The following is a 13,430-nucleotide window of genomic DNA, read 5'->3' as shown; positions in this document are numbered from 1 at the left end:
ATTATCTTTGGCATTTGTGTTTAGGTCATATCAATCAAAATAGACTCAATAGGCTTATAAAGGATGGTACTTTACAAGACATGGTTGAGTGTCCTTTGCCAGTATGTGAGTCTTATATTGAATCTAAAATGACTAAAGGGCCTTTCAAGGCAAAAGATAACAAAATGCCAAACGTTCTAGACTTAGTGCACACAGATGTGTGTGGACCAATGAACGTAGAAGCTAGATGAGGTTATGAATATTTCATAACTTTTATTGATGATTACTCGAGACATGGCTTTGTGTATTTAATGTACAAAAAAAGTGAATCCTTTGAAAAGTTCAAAGAATTTAAAGCCGAAGTTGAAAAGCAACTAGGCCAGCCATTGAAACAACTTCAATCAGATTGGGGGGTGAGTATTTATCAGATGAATTTCAACAATATCTCACTGACAATGGGATAATTTCCAATTTGTCAACACCAAGAACACCTCAACATAATGGTGTAGCTAAAGGAAAAAATAGGACTCTTTTAGAAATGGTTAGATCAATGATGTCCTATGCTAACCTTCCAATCTCATTCTAGGGATATTGTATGCAAACTGCTCAGTACTTGCTCAATTTTGCTCCATCTAAGGTTGTGCCTAAGACACCAAGGGAGTTGTGGATAGGGCGTAAATCATCTATACGTCATTTACGAACTTGGGGATGTCCTGCACATGTTTTAAAGCCAGAGTCCACAAAGATGGAACCAAAGACTGAGGTGTGCTTGTTTGTAGGATATCCAAAAGGAACAAGAGGTTATTAGTTCTATAGTCCTCAAGATAAGAAAGTTTTTGTTAGTATGAATGCCACTTTCTTAGAGGAAGAGTTTGTGAGAAATCATAAACCTAGAAATGAAATTGTGTTAGAAGAATTGTCTGATCTTGCAAATTTAAGAGTTAATTCTGAAGATGTCATAACACAGTCTGATTCAAGGGTTAAAACAGAAACACAACCTGAACATTAAATAATGGTGCCTCGACGTAGTGGGAGGGTTGTAAGACAACCAGAAAGATACATGGGTTTAGGAGAAAACATGATTGCAGTATTAAACGAACATGAATATGATCCTATTACACATAAGGAAGCTATTAATGATGTTGATGCTGAAGAATGGCATAAGGTAATGAAATCTGAGTTAGACTCCATGGATTATAATAAAGTTTGGACTTTAGTAGATCCACCTGAAGGGATAAAACCTATAGGGTGCAAATGGATTTACAAAAGAAAAAGAGGAAGTGATGGGAAGGTAAAGACCTTCAAGGCTAGACTAATGGCCAAGGGTTTTACCCAAAGAGAATAGATTGACTATGAGGAAACCTTCTTGCCAGTTGCTATACTTAAATCCATCAGGATCCTCTTATTGATAGCGCACATCTTGATTATGAGATATGGCAAATGGATGTCAAGATCGCATTTTAAATGGAGATCTTAAATAGTGCATTTATATGGCTCAACTAGAAGGTTTCATTAAAAAAGGGCCACAAGCATAAAGTTTGTGAATTGCACAGGTCCATTTATGGACTTGAGTAAGCATTTAGGTCTTGGATCATAAGATTTAATACTGCTATCAAATCATACGATTTTCAGTTAAATGTTGACGAACCTTGTGTCTATAAAAAGATACAAGATAAAAAGGTTATTTTCCTATTCCTTTATGCTGATGACATTCTACTCATTAGGAATGATATAGGAATGTTATCAACAGTTAAAGGTTGACTGAACCATCAATTCAATATGAAGGATTTGGGAGAAGCTACCTATGTTCTAGGGATCAAACTTATAAGGGATTGTAAGAACAAGCAGATGGCATTATCTCAAGCATACTACATGGACAAGATTTTGGCCAAGTTTGCTATGCAAGATTCCAAGAAGGGTTTTATGCCCTCTAGACATGCAATCAAACTTTCTAAGGAAATGTCACCTAAAACTCCAAAAGAAGTTGAATACATGAGACGAATTCCATATGCATCTGTCGTTGGAAGTCTCATGTATGCTATGCTATGCACTGGGCTAGATATTTGCTATGCAATTGAATTAGTTAGCAGATTTCAATCAAAACCAGGTGTGGAGCACTGGACTGCAATCAAGTGCACTTTTAAATATCTTTGTAGAATGAAGAATTACATGCTTGTATATTCTGGAAGTGACCTTATAGTGACAAGGTACACTGATTCAGATTTTCAATCTGATGTTGATTCTAGAAAATCAACATCAGGATCTGTTTTCACCATTGAAGGAGGAGCCATAGTTTTGAGGAGTGTAAAGCAATCTTGTATTGCAGACTCTACTATGAAAGCAGAGTATGTTACGGCTTATGAAGCAACAAAGGAAGATGTATGGCTTCGTAAGTTCCTTATGGACCTTGAAGTAATTCCAAATGCGGACAAGCCTATTACACTCTATTGTGATAACAGTGGAGCAGTGGCTAACTCAAAAGAACCGCAGAATCATAAAGTAGCAAAACATATTGAAAAAAAGTATCATCTCATTCGAGAGATCATACAACATGGAGAAGTACTTGTGAAGAAAATTCCAACAAAGCAAAACCTTGTCGATCCATTCACAAAGACTCTAACACAAAAGAGTTTCGATCATCACTTAGAAGGTCTTGGAATGAGGGATATGTCATACTTGCTTTAAGGCAAGTCAAAGATTGTTAGGAATTTTGAGAATATGGTGCCTTGGAAAGCAAGTATATTCTCATGTTTAAATTCATTGAATTTATTTGTAATGAAAGTACATTTTGATAATAAGACGAAGAGTTTGTTTTAGTAAGCATTCATTACCTAGTTATTAAGGTACCAAGATTCTATTGAGATATTAAAATACATTTGTATGAAGAGTTATACATATGAGAAATGTATTTTAATTGAATCTAAAAATTGTTCACAACCATATAATAAAGCTGGTCACTTTATTATGTTAAGGCTGTAGCGTCCAGATTACTTCCAACGAAACGAATGCGATTCATTTCAAGGGAATAATGAGTCTTAAATCATCAAAATGGTTGACTTCGAGTAATCACACTATAACATGAACTGGAATCATGTGAGAATCAAATTTAAGTTTTACCGTTACTTGAATCTTGATCTCGCACTTATGCATTTGCTTATAGTAGAACCAAAATCCTGATGGATAGTGGACTCGTGTTTAATCTCCTTATAATCTTTGATTTACCATGAGTATGATCATCATAAAGCGTTGATCTAGACTCCGTATTTTGGGATTATAATTAAGATGAACATTTGGGAACATATATCCAGATAATGGAGTTCATAACATTAACATTACTTCTAGTGACTTCAAGAAGATTGGTGATTAATCTAGGCCCAGTGGATTGACGAATTAGTTACTCATCACATCTGGATACTCAAAAGATTAGATCTAAAGTATTGAATCACTAATTGGATGAAATTTGAGACTATGGAACAAAATTGACATAAAGGGTAAAACGATAATTTCACCTTTTATCATTGGATGGTTATGAGGGTTCATAATATAAGGCTTGCAATTGGACAACTAATAATTAATATCAAATATTGAATTATTTCTTGTAATTATCATTAATCCAAGATGCAACCATGACTCTATGGTGGAGTGATTTCATGGTTAATAAGCTTGAATAATTTTTAATGAGATTAAGAATAATTCTAAGTTTATTGGAGCTTGGAATATCTATGTCCAAATAGATTCCCCACCTAGCTTCGTAGAATTTAACTTGTTTAAGTTGGAATGTGTCAAGCCCAACCCTATAATATACTTGCCATGTCATTCATGTATTTGACAACATGCTTGCATACTTGAATACCTCGAAAAAATCATCAAAAGTCAGTAGTGTAACTAATAGTACAACTAAGTTGATTTAAGCCTCGAACTAGTTCAAATAAAGATTTTAAGATGCAATTAAGAGTTATTGAATCTTAGAATGACTTAATATGGTGATTCAGAATTCGGGGATTGATTTGGAGTTAAATTGGAATTTTCATAACGTAGGGGCAAAATTAGAATGTTGGATGATATTTTGACTAAATTTGATTAATTAGAGCATTATTTGAATTTGAGAAGTGAAAATTTTCAATTTCGACATTTTTTCAAACATAGGGGCAAAACGATCATTTTAGGTGTCCACGGGGACGTAATTAAAATTTTTGGAATTTTACACCACCTTGACACTTGTCAAACCCATGAAATTCATTTTATACTTTGGATAATTGAGAGATTTTATGTGGTGGAGAAGAAATGTTTAATTATTAAGTTTTATGTATGGACCTATCACATGGTGACAAGTGTCAAGCTTTAATATTATTATATTTTCCTTTATAAACACAATTAAAACTCTCCCATCTCATTTCTCTTGGCCAGCCAAGGCAAGAACAAAAGGGAAAAAGCATAGAACAAACCCTAGAGAAGAAAATCAAGAGAAAACTCATTGGATTTCAAGGAATTAAGCAAGTAAAGGTAAAATTTCTTAATTCTAGCTTGTGATCTACCTTTCCTATGCATTCTTTTTCAATTACCATAGTTAAAATTCAAGATCTCATGAAGGATTCATGGTTGATCAAATTTAGAGAGAGAAAATTTGATGATTTATTTGGTTAGATTTCAAGGTATCTTAGTGTTTTTAGTTGTTTTGTGATATTTAGCATGAAAAACAAGCAAGAAATTTCATGCCCTTCACCCACACTCCTTGGCTGAAATTTTCAAGAGAGAAATTGGATAATGGACTTTGATGAATTTCATGCTATTTAGGTGTTTTTAGTTGTTTTATGATGTAAGGTGTAAACATCAAGCATGAAAATTACATGTTCTACACTAAACCTTCAATGGCTGAATTTTACAAAGAAGATATTGATGATGGATTTTTGTGATATTACATATTATTTAACTTGTAATTGATGACTTGGAGTGTTGGAAGTGGAATCAAGTTTTTTGGAGTTAAATTGGATATATTGGCCAATTAATCGGTGTATAGATCGAATTAGGCCAATACCATTTTATTTCGATATATAATTAAAGCTACGTAAAACACCATATTTAAATAATAATCTAAACATTTCGCATCCCATTTTATGCGTTCATATAGAGCTTAAATTAGTTTTAGAACAGTTTAGTACAAATATAGTAAATTGCTTATTGTGCATTATGTTTAGGTGGTGAAACTTCCGATAAGGGTAAAGAGATTGTACCTGAAGACCGGGACTAGGAGTACTTCGACTCCCGATATTGTGAGTAACCTTATTATCATCTTAATTATCTAAAGTAGTTTTATTCGTTTTTGTGATTTTATAGAAAAATGAGTTTAAATGGTAAATCTTTATGTTTTATAAGTAAAATGTGATTAAATGAAATGAGTTTTATAAATCATTTTGAAATTGAATGATGATTTTAGAAATTGAGTAATTGGAGACTGTTTGATTGTGTTGTAAATTTATGGTTTGAATTGAATGGCTTATGGTGATATTGGCATGAATGGTTGAATTGGAAATTGTGTTGAAATTGTTTGAGCTGTTTGTTTTGCCTTAACAGGCTAGGTAGTAATATAATTGCCATGTCATGCTGTCGAAACTTTTATTGATTTGGTGGGATATTGATTAGTCACTACAGTGGCGGGTTTCCGTGGATCAGCCTATTAGAGAGGGGCACGGTAAACCTGGTTATATTTTACCTCGAAATGAGAGACGCGGAGGGTATCTCCTGAGGTAAAGCTTTAGAGTTCACTACACGCTAAACCACCACGTGAGGGTGAACTCAACCAACGCCAATGAATGGCTATGCTTTTAAACGTAAAAATGTGTTTTATGCGTATATGAACTTTTCTTTAACAGCCTTGGTGGACTCGATTGGATGCCCTGGCCAAGGTATCCCCGAGAATGAGTTTTGGCATGAACCAAATTTTTAAGAAATTCATACGCCATGTTGATTATTTGAGTGAAATGAAATTATTTTATTTAGTTGAAATGAGTTTGAAACATTATGAATCATAGTACAATGAACTATTTTAAATTGTCTCCATTTACTCGACTTTAGATATTTTAGATGATGTTTGCTTACTCACTGGGTTTATAAAAACTCACCCATTCTTTTCACCCATTTCAGGCTCAGGGCAGTCTGTAAATCGCTGATTATGTCGAGAGTTTGCTTTTGGGTTTGCACTCTTAGAAATCGAAGGTCTATAGTCTTGTACATATATGTTTATTTTGGGGCCCACATGTCATTGTATAATATTTTGTATACCTGGCTGCGTGTGCCACTGTATGTATGAATTTATTTTGCTTTTACGCTACAAAAATTATTTACTCAAAGTTCTATAAATATTATTTTATAAGAAAATGGAATATTTTTATTTAATATTTTATTTAGTTTGATTAGCCATAATTTCTGTCAAACCCTGTTCTATAAAATAATTACAACGTCATTTACATGCTCAATTGAATGTTTGCATATTTAGGAAGTTCGAGGAATCGTTAAAAGACGATATTGCCCCTAATGGTACCATTAAGTCGATTAAGCCTCGAACTAGTTCAAATAGGAATTTTAAGGTGAAATTAAGAGTTTCACAGTTCATGGATGACTCAAAATGGTAATTCAAAGTTCGAGGATCAATTTGGAGTCAAACCGAAATTTTCACTATCCAAGGGTAAAATGGTCATTTGTCACTTGGAGACAAAATGAAAATTTTTAGAAAAGATTTTTTTGGTCCCATTTGACTTATTGGAGTATGATTTGAGTATTGGAGTATGATTTGAAGTTTAGAAGTGAAAAATTTTAATTTCGGTATAATTTGGAGTATAGGAGCGAAATGGTAATTTTACCACCCCGAGGGAAAATCGATAAATTTTCACCCCCGACACTTGTCAAGACCAAGAGATTTTATTCATCATGGAAATGGATAAACATGAGAAATGTGTGGTGGAGAATTAAAGAATTAAAAGTCAAATATTTAAAATTTGAACCAATAAGAAAATGCCATGTGTCATGTTTTTATTATTTTATTATTTCTTTACAAAAAGGCAAAAAATCAGCACATTTCTCCCATAGTGATTAGCCAAACCAGAAGAGAAGAGAAACCAAGGAAGAACAAACCCTAGGTGGAAAAAATCAAAGAGAAAGTGTTGGAATTCAAGAATTTGATCAAGCAAAGGTAAAATTTCTTTGATTTTGCTAGTGATTTACCTTACCCATGCATTTTCCCTTAATTTCCATGGTTAAATTACATGTTTTCATGATGAATTCATGGCTGGTTGGAATGGGTATGGAGAGAGAATGATGTTAGATTGATTTGATTCTAAGTTATGTTAGTGTTTTTAGTTAGTTAAGCATGTTTAAAAACAAAACAACAAGAAAAGAATCCATTTTTCCCATGAACCTTCAATGGCCGAACCCTATGTGAAGTGTAGAAGTAATGAATTGATTTTGTGATCAAGTGAATTAGTTGAAAAATTGATGAAATGATGATTTATGGTGAGAAAATGGAATGAGAAAATATTTAGTGATAGTGCACCACAATGGTCGAAATTTTCAAGAAGAATTGTGAGGGTTGTTAGGCTGAATTTTAGATTATTGGAATTGTATTTAGTGAATTGAAATATTAGAAATGAAATGTAGCAATTTGGAGCCAAATCGAACACAATTGTCATTTAATCAAGTAATAGGCTGAATTAGGTCAGCACCGCATTTAAGCGGTAGTCGGATAAGTTGCATATCATATCATGCATCTACACCGAGCCTGAATTGATTTTATAATGGTCAAGCATTGATGTGGTAAATTATGTATTGTACATTGTGGATAGGTGGTGAGTAAATTACATTGATAAAAGTACAAAGATTGTGCTTGGAGACTAAGATTAGGAGTACATCAACTCCTAGAATTATGAGTAAACTTATTATCGTCTTAATTATCTAGAGTAGTTTTATACAATTGTGTGATTTTATAGAAAATGGGTTTAAATGGTAAATTGCTATGTTTTAGGAGAAATTATGATTTTATAAAATGATTTTATAAATTTTCTAAAAAATTGAATACTGGTTTTGAAAATAGAGTAATTGGAGACTGCCTGCTTGTGTTATAAATTGTGTTTTAAATTATATGGCTTATAACAATATGTGAGTATAAATGGCAAAGTCGGTATTTGTATCAAAATTATATATACTATGTATTCAGCCTTGAGAGGTTAGATTGCGATAAATTGACATATCATGCAGAATAAGATTTTATAAATCAGGTGGTAGATAAAATAAAGATTAGCTACTGCAGTGGCGGGGTTCTGTGGATCAACCTATTAGAGGGGCATGGTAAACTCCTTTATATTCTCACCTCAGTCGTAAATGCGCGTAGGGTATCTCCTGAGGTGGGCTTTTTGAGTGCACTTCACGTTAACCGCCACGTGAAGTGAGACTCAATCAACGCCAAGGAACGACTGCTTTTTTTCAAACTAAAAACAAGTTTTATGATTATATAAAATTTATCACAACCTTGGTGGACTCGGTTGGATACCCTTAGTCTAGGTGTCCCCGAGTACAGGATTTGGCATGAGCCAAGTTTTGAGAAATTCACGAGCCATATTGATTATTTGGTTGAAATGAATATTCGTGTTGTAAAAAATTTACTAAAATAAATTATTTTTAATTGTCTCCCTTTACTCGCCTTTAGATAGTTTAGATGGTGTCTGTTTACTCACTGGGATTATATAATCATAATCTCACCCCTCTTCCTATCCATTTTTCAAGCTCAGGAAGTTTGTTGAAAGTTGATTAAGACGAGAATTAATCTCAGAATTGCATCCTAGAAAGTAAGGGTTCGTAGTTCTATACCTTCTTGGTCAGTTGGGGGCCCACGTGTCACTGTAAAAGTAATTTTATAGTTCAGTTGTCTGATTTAAAGTATGTATGAACATATTTATCTTTTACACCATGTTTTTGGCAGGTTTCAATATTTTTGAAGAAAAATGACGAAAATACCTCTATGAGCTAAAAAATAATATTTTATTGTTTTGATTTGGAAACGACTTATGATTTCTTGAAATGCGAGATTTAATAACTATCGCTCACCGGGGAGATGCGGAAGCTGATGCTAAGCCTTGCGAGGTTTCGATCGGCATTCGAGATAATGAGTGTCTATCGAGACGTCACGACGATTGTCACTGGCCCGATGGGAGTTTTGGGTCGTGACAATTTCACTTCAAATGGATGATTTAGATAACTAAACTTATTTTTAGATATAAAATGTATATTTTTCATTTATATATTATATTTCTAACAGGTTTCGAAATTTTTGGGTAAAATGACCAAAATACCCCTGTGCAGTAGAAATTACTTTTTGATTGTTTTTTATTTGAAATTGGTCTATATTTCTTTAAAACATGGTATTTAATAACTGTTGCTCACAAGGGAGAAGTAAAACTGATGCGAAAGCCTTGCAAGGTTTCGGTTAGCATTCCGAGTAATGAATGTCAATCGAGACATCGTGGCTGTTGTCATGGGCTCGATGGGAGTTCTGGGTCGTGACAGAATGCATGTTTTAATTTGTTTAATTAAATTGTGTACAAAATTGGCAGCTTTGACATGTTTGTCTTAATTTAGACAATAAAATATGTTTGGTCTTAATTTAGACAAGAAAATATTTTTTGTCTTAATTTAGTCAACAAAACATATTTGCCTTAATTTAGACAAGATAAAATATTTTTTTGTTTTAATTACAGACAAAAGTTGTCTTAAATTAAGATAATTTTAGGAGGATTATTGCAAAATGAATCTAGACATCCATGTTGATAAAAAGAGACTCCATATTTGACTATTACTCTTTTATTTATTATTAATTCTTTTTAAATAAATATGGATAATAATAAAATAAGAGTTATTATTCAATAAAAAGTTTTATTTTATCAAGAACTCTAAATGATAATTAAAGAATTAAATTATTTATTTTTTAATTTTTATTTTGATAATTATGGAGCATATTTGATGCTTCCATAACTCTGAATGGATGGTCAAGATTGATTCAAAGGTGTTTCATTTTGATTAAACCTTTGAAGCAAGAGTTTTAATAAAAAGAGAAGAGATTGGAAGAAAAGAATAGAACGTACTTTTTCTTAAAAAAAGTTTCAGCCATCTCTTCTCCTCCTCCAAGCTTTTCCAAAGAAAAGAGAATAAACTTAATTGTCATCTTGTAGCCTTACATTCCACACCTTGTCCGCTCAAGGTTCAAGTTGAAAGTATTCTTGAAGAATAAGTGGTAAACTTATTTGGTCAAGAAATCATTTATTGGTGTGGTGTTGTCAGAAAATAAGAATCTCAAAATAAAGGTATGGTTTTCTTACTTAATAGATTCTTATTTTAATTTTTTTTTGGATGTGATTATATTACTTGCAATAATAATAATGTGTGTTTTCGCTTGTGTAATTGGATTGCTTGCTTCCATTGTTAAAGAAATTTTTGAAATCCATGCTTTACACAATCACATTAATCCATTAAGATCCTATTCCAACATTGATGACTATAGGTATATCCTACTCCTCAAAACATTGATTATTAAGATCATGATGAAAGTGAATACACCTTTGATGAATTGCAAGATGCTTATGATGATCTTATGTTTGAGTTTGAAGAGAAAATGTTGAAATATAAAGGCATCATAGCAAAGCTTAAGGTTGAAAATGAGAACCTAGTTAAAACTAGGATTGAGTTGGAGAACAATGTGAAAAACATGCAAGTTGAAATGAATGAGATGAAAAAGAAAGACAAAAGTTTGCATGATGCATTCTCGAGATTTCAGGATAGCCAACAAAAATTGAATGACATGTTGGAGTTAGAAAGAGCCTTCTTTAACAGAGAAAGGCTAGGCTATAACTTTACATAAAAAGAAACCCATCTTAAAAATTTCTTTGTTAAAGAAAATGAGAAGTATGATAGATCCTCTAGATGTCTTTATTTTTTTAAATTTGGACATCCCATTCTATCTTGCCCATTGAGAGTTGTCTCACACGGAGACAAAGTTGTAAAGCATACATGGGTTCAAAAGAAACCAATCCTACTCATGGTGGAGTGATAAGAATTGATAAGGTTCACAAAAGAACCAAGGTTACTAACCATAAAGGACTCAAGAAAATTTAGGTACCAAAAACAAAAGTTTGAGTTTTCTTTTTATAGGAAGAGCATAAATGATCTAAGCCAATAACACAAGAAAGTGGTGAATTAAATCATTCATTGGTGATGAAGATTATTGAGGTATGGCACATACAATTTTGATTATCAATCATTATATACTTGATTTGATACATGTCTTATGAAATTGAAAAATATGCTAGCCAAAGGTACTTAATGAAGATATCATTTTGACAATTGATGATATACTTTTATTGAAGAAATTCTCTCTTGGATTATTATTCATATATGGATTAGAGCATTCTTTCAAAATGATTGATTGATAATGTTTGGACAATGTATGATGAAATTGAAAATTAATGCTTGATGATATCTTGGACATACATTGGAACTAATGTGCATATATTCTTGGAATTATGAGCATTTGAAGCACATACTGAATATTTATTTAAATGTTCATGCCCTTTTAGTTTATTGAATACTTGAGTATTTGATTACCATGTTGATTAGTCACTTAAATACTCATATATTATATGATCATGATTTGTCCCTAATATGTTTGAAATGATTATCAAAGGGAAGGTAAGATTATGATTAATGTGCTTAACTATTTATTCCTCCCTCTTGATTATTTGACATTTTGTTGTCAAAATTGCACATGCAAATATACATATCAAACAAGTAATATAGATTCTAATTCCTTAAGTTCAAAGCAAATTTTTAAAAGTCTAATTCACCCCCCTCTTAGACATTATTGTTGGTTATTCATTGAGCTAACATTTTTAATAAGACCATCTATCAATCCTGGGAAGAATGGAACAAAGTTTGAAGGACACTCAATGTCTAGGGCACATCATTGGGCTTTGAAAGCCACTTGACAACATTACAACTTTCACATTCAAGAATAAGTAAGTGGGAGGAGCACCACTTGGAAGCAGCATAAATACCGGCAACCTCTTTAACCACTAACAATTCCGCCTTGTTGGAGTCAATAATGCCAACCAATTTGAAGAATAAAGCAAGAACATCTTCAAACTCATTCCTCAAGACACCACCAAAGCTTGAGTCACTTGGGCATCCTCTAAAGGACTCGTCAGTTGAGACTCCCTTCACTTGGCTTTGACCAAGGCACAGTACTTTTACTTTTCCTTATCAAAGTAGGTAGAGTACCTTCATTAGGGAATCATGCAAGATCAATGATAGGTGAAAAGTGGTCGGGCCATTTCGCATGCATCCACCAAGCGACCCTAACTTTCAAGAGCTCAAAGATTTGCTTACCGTCCTAAATCTTACCATTAAAAATGACATCATTCCTAGAAGCCCAAATGACCCAAATTATAGTATACCACACCATTTTCCACACCAACCCATTGTTAAGGGAGCAAGCAAACTTAATCCATGAAAGAAAGCAAATCAAAGGGTCTTTATGGACTACCCAATGAATATTCCATAAACCACACCACTTGTGCCACAATATCTAAGACTTGGGACAACCAAAGAAGCGATGGCTCACCGTCTCTAACCAATCACGACAAAGGAGACATATAGCAACTTCTAAACTAATGATGCCCCTATTTGCCAACGTAGCTTTAACTACCAATCTTCCCCTTAAAATCTGCCAGCAAAGTATCTCTATTTTGAAGTTCAAATTTTATGGATAGAGATAAAGTTCATATGGAAAAAGAAGTAATAATAATTTCTCATTGGAAAAGTAAAGACTCAATAAGTTTTCATATGAAAAAAACAATAAATATTCATATGTAAAAGAAAAAAAATTGTGCTATTTTCAAGCTATCAAATGGCAACAGGTGAAGGTTCAAATCATAATGCTATTTTTATGATAAACAAATAAAATTAAGTGGCAATATATTCTACTTGCTCCAATAGATTCTGGTTTGGAAGCATCCAAAGAAGAATAAGAAATAGTTATTACATTAATTTACTAAGTTTTTAAAATATAAAATTTAATATTAGACATGTGACCTCTAATTTCATTTATAAAGTTTAAGAACTCTACAACGGTGATTAAAATAATTTTGCAATACTACTGACGAAATAAAATAAAAGATTATGGGATTTGATTAAACTGAAGTCGTGGTAATCCACATTCCATGATGTTAACATCTTAATTAAGAACAAAACCGGTGGACGTGCTTCAACTTGGATTTGAATATATCATAGTTCTCAAAGGATTAGGTAGGTGATCACATAACAACACAATGAAATGAACCAATGGATTAGAAGTAACATGAGATGACAAGATGAAACACGTGAGACTGATGAGACAGTGGAAAGGAATTAAAGAA

This window comes from Theobroma cacao, chromosome 8, assembly GCF_053813885.1.
Source record: "Theobroma cacao isolate CCN51 chromosome 8, ASM5381388v1, whole genome shotgun sequence".
NCBI lineage: Eukaryota > Viridiplantae > Streptophyta > Magnoliopsida > Malvales > Malvaceae > Theobroma > Theobroma cacao.
Note: the sequence above shows the minus strand (reverse complement) of the source record.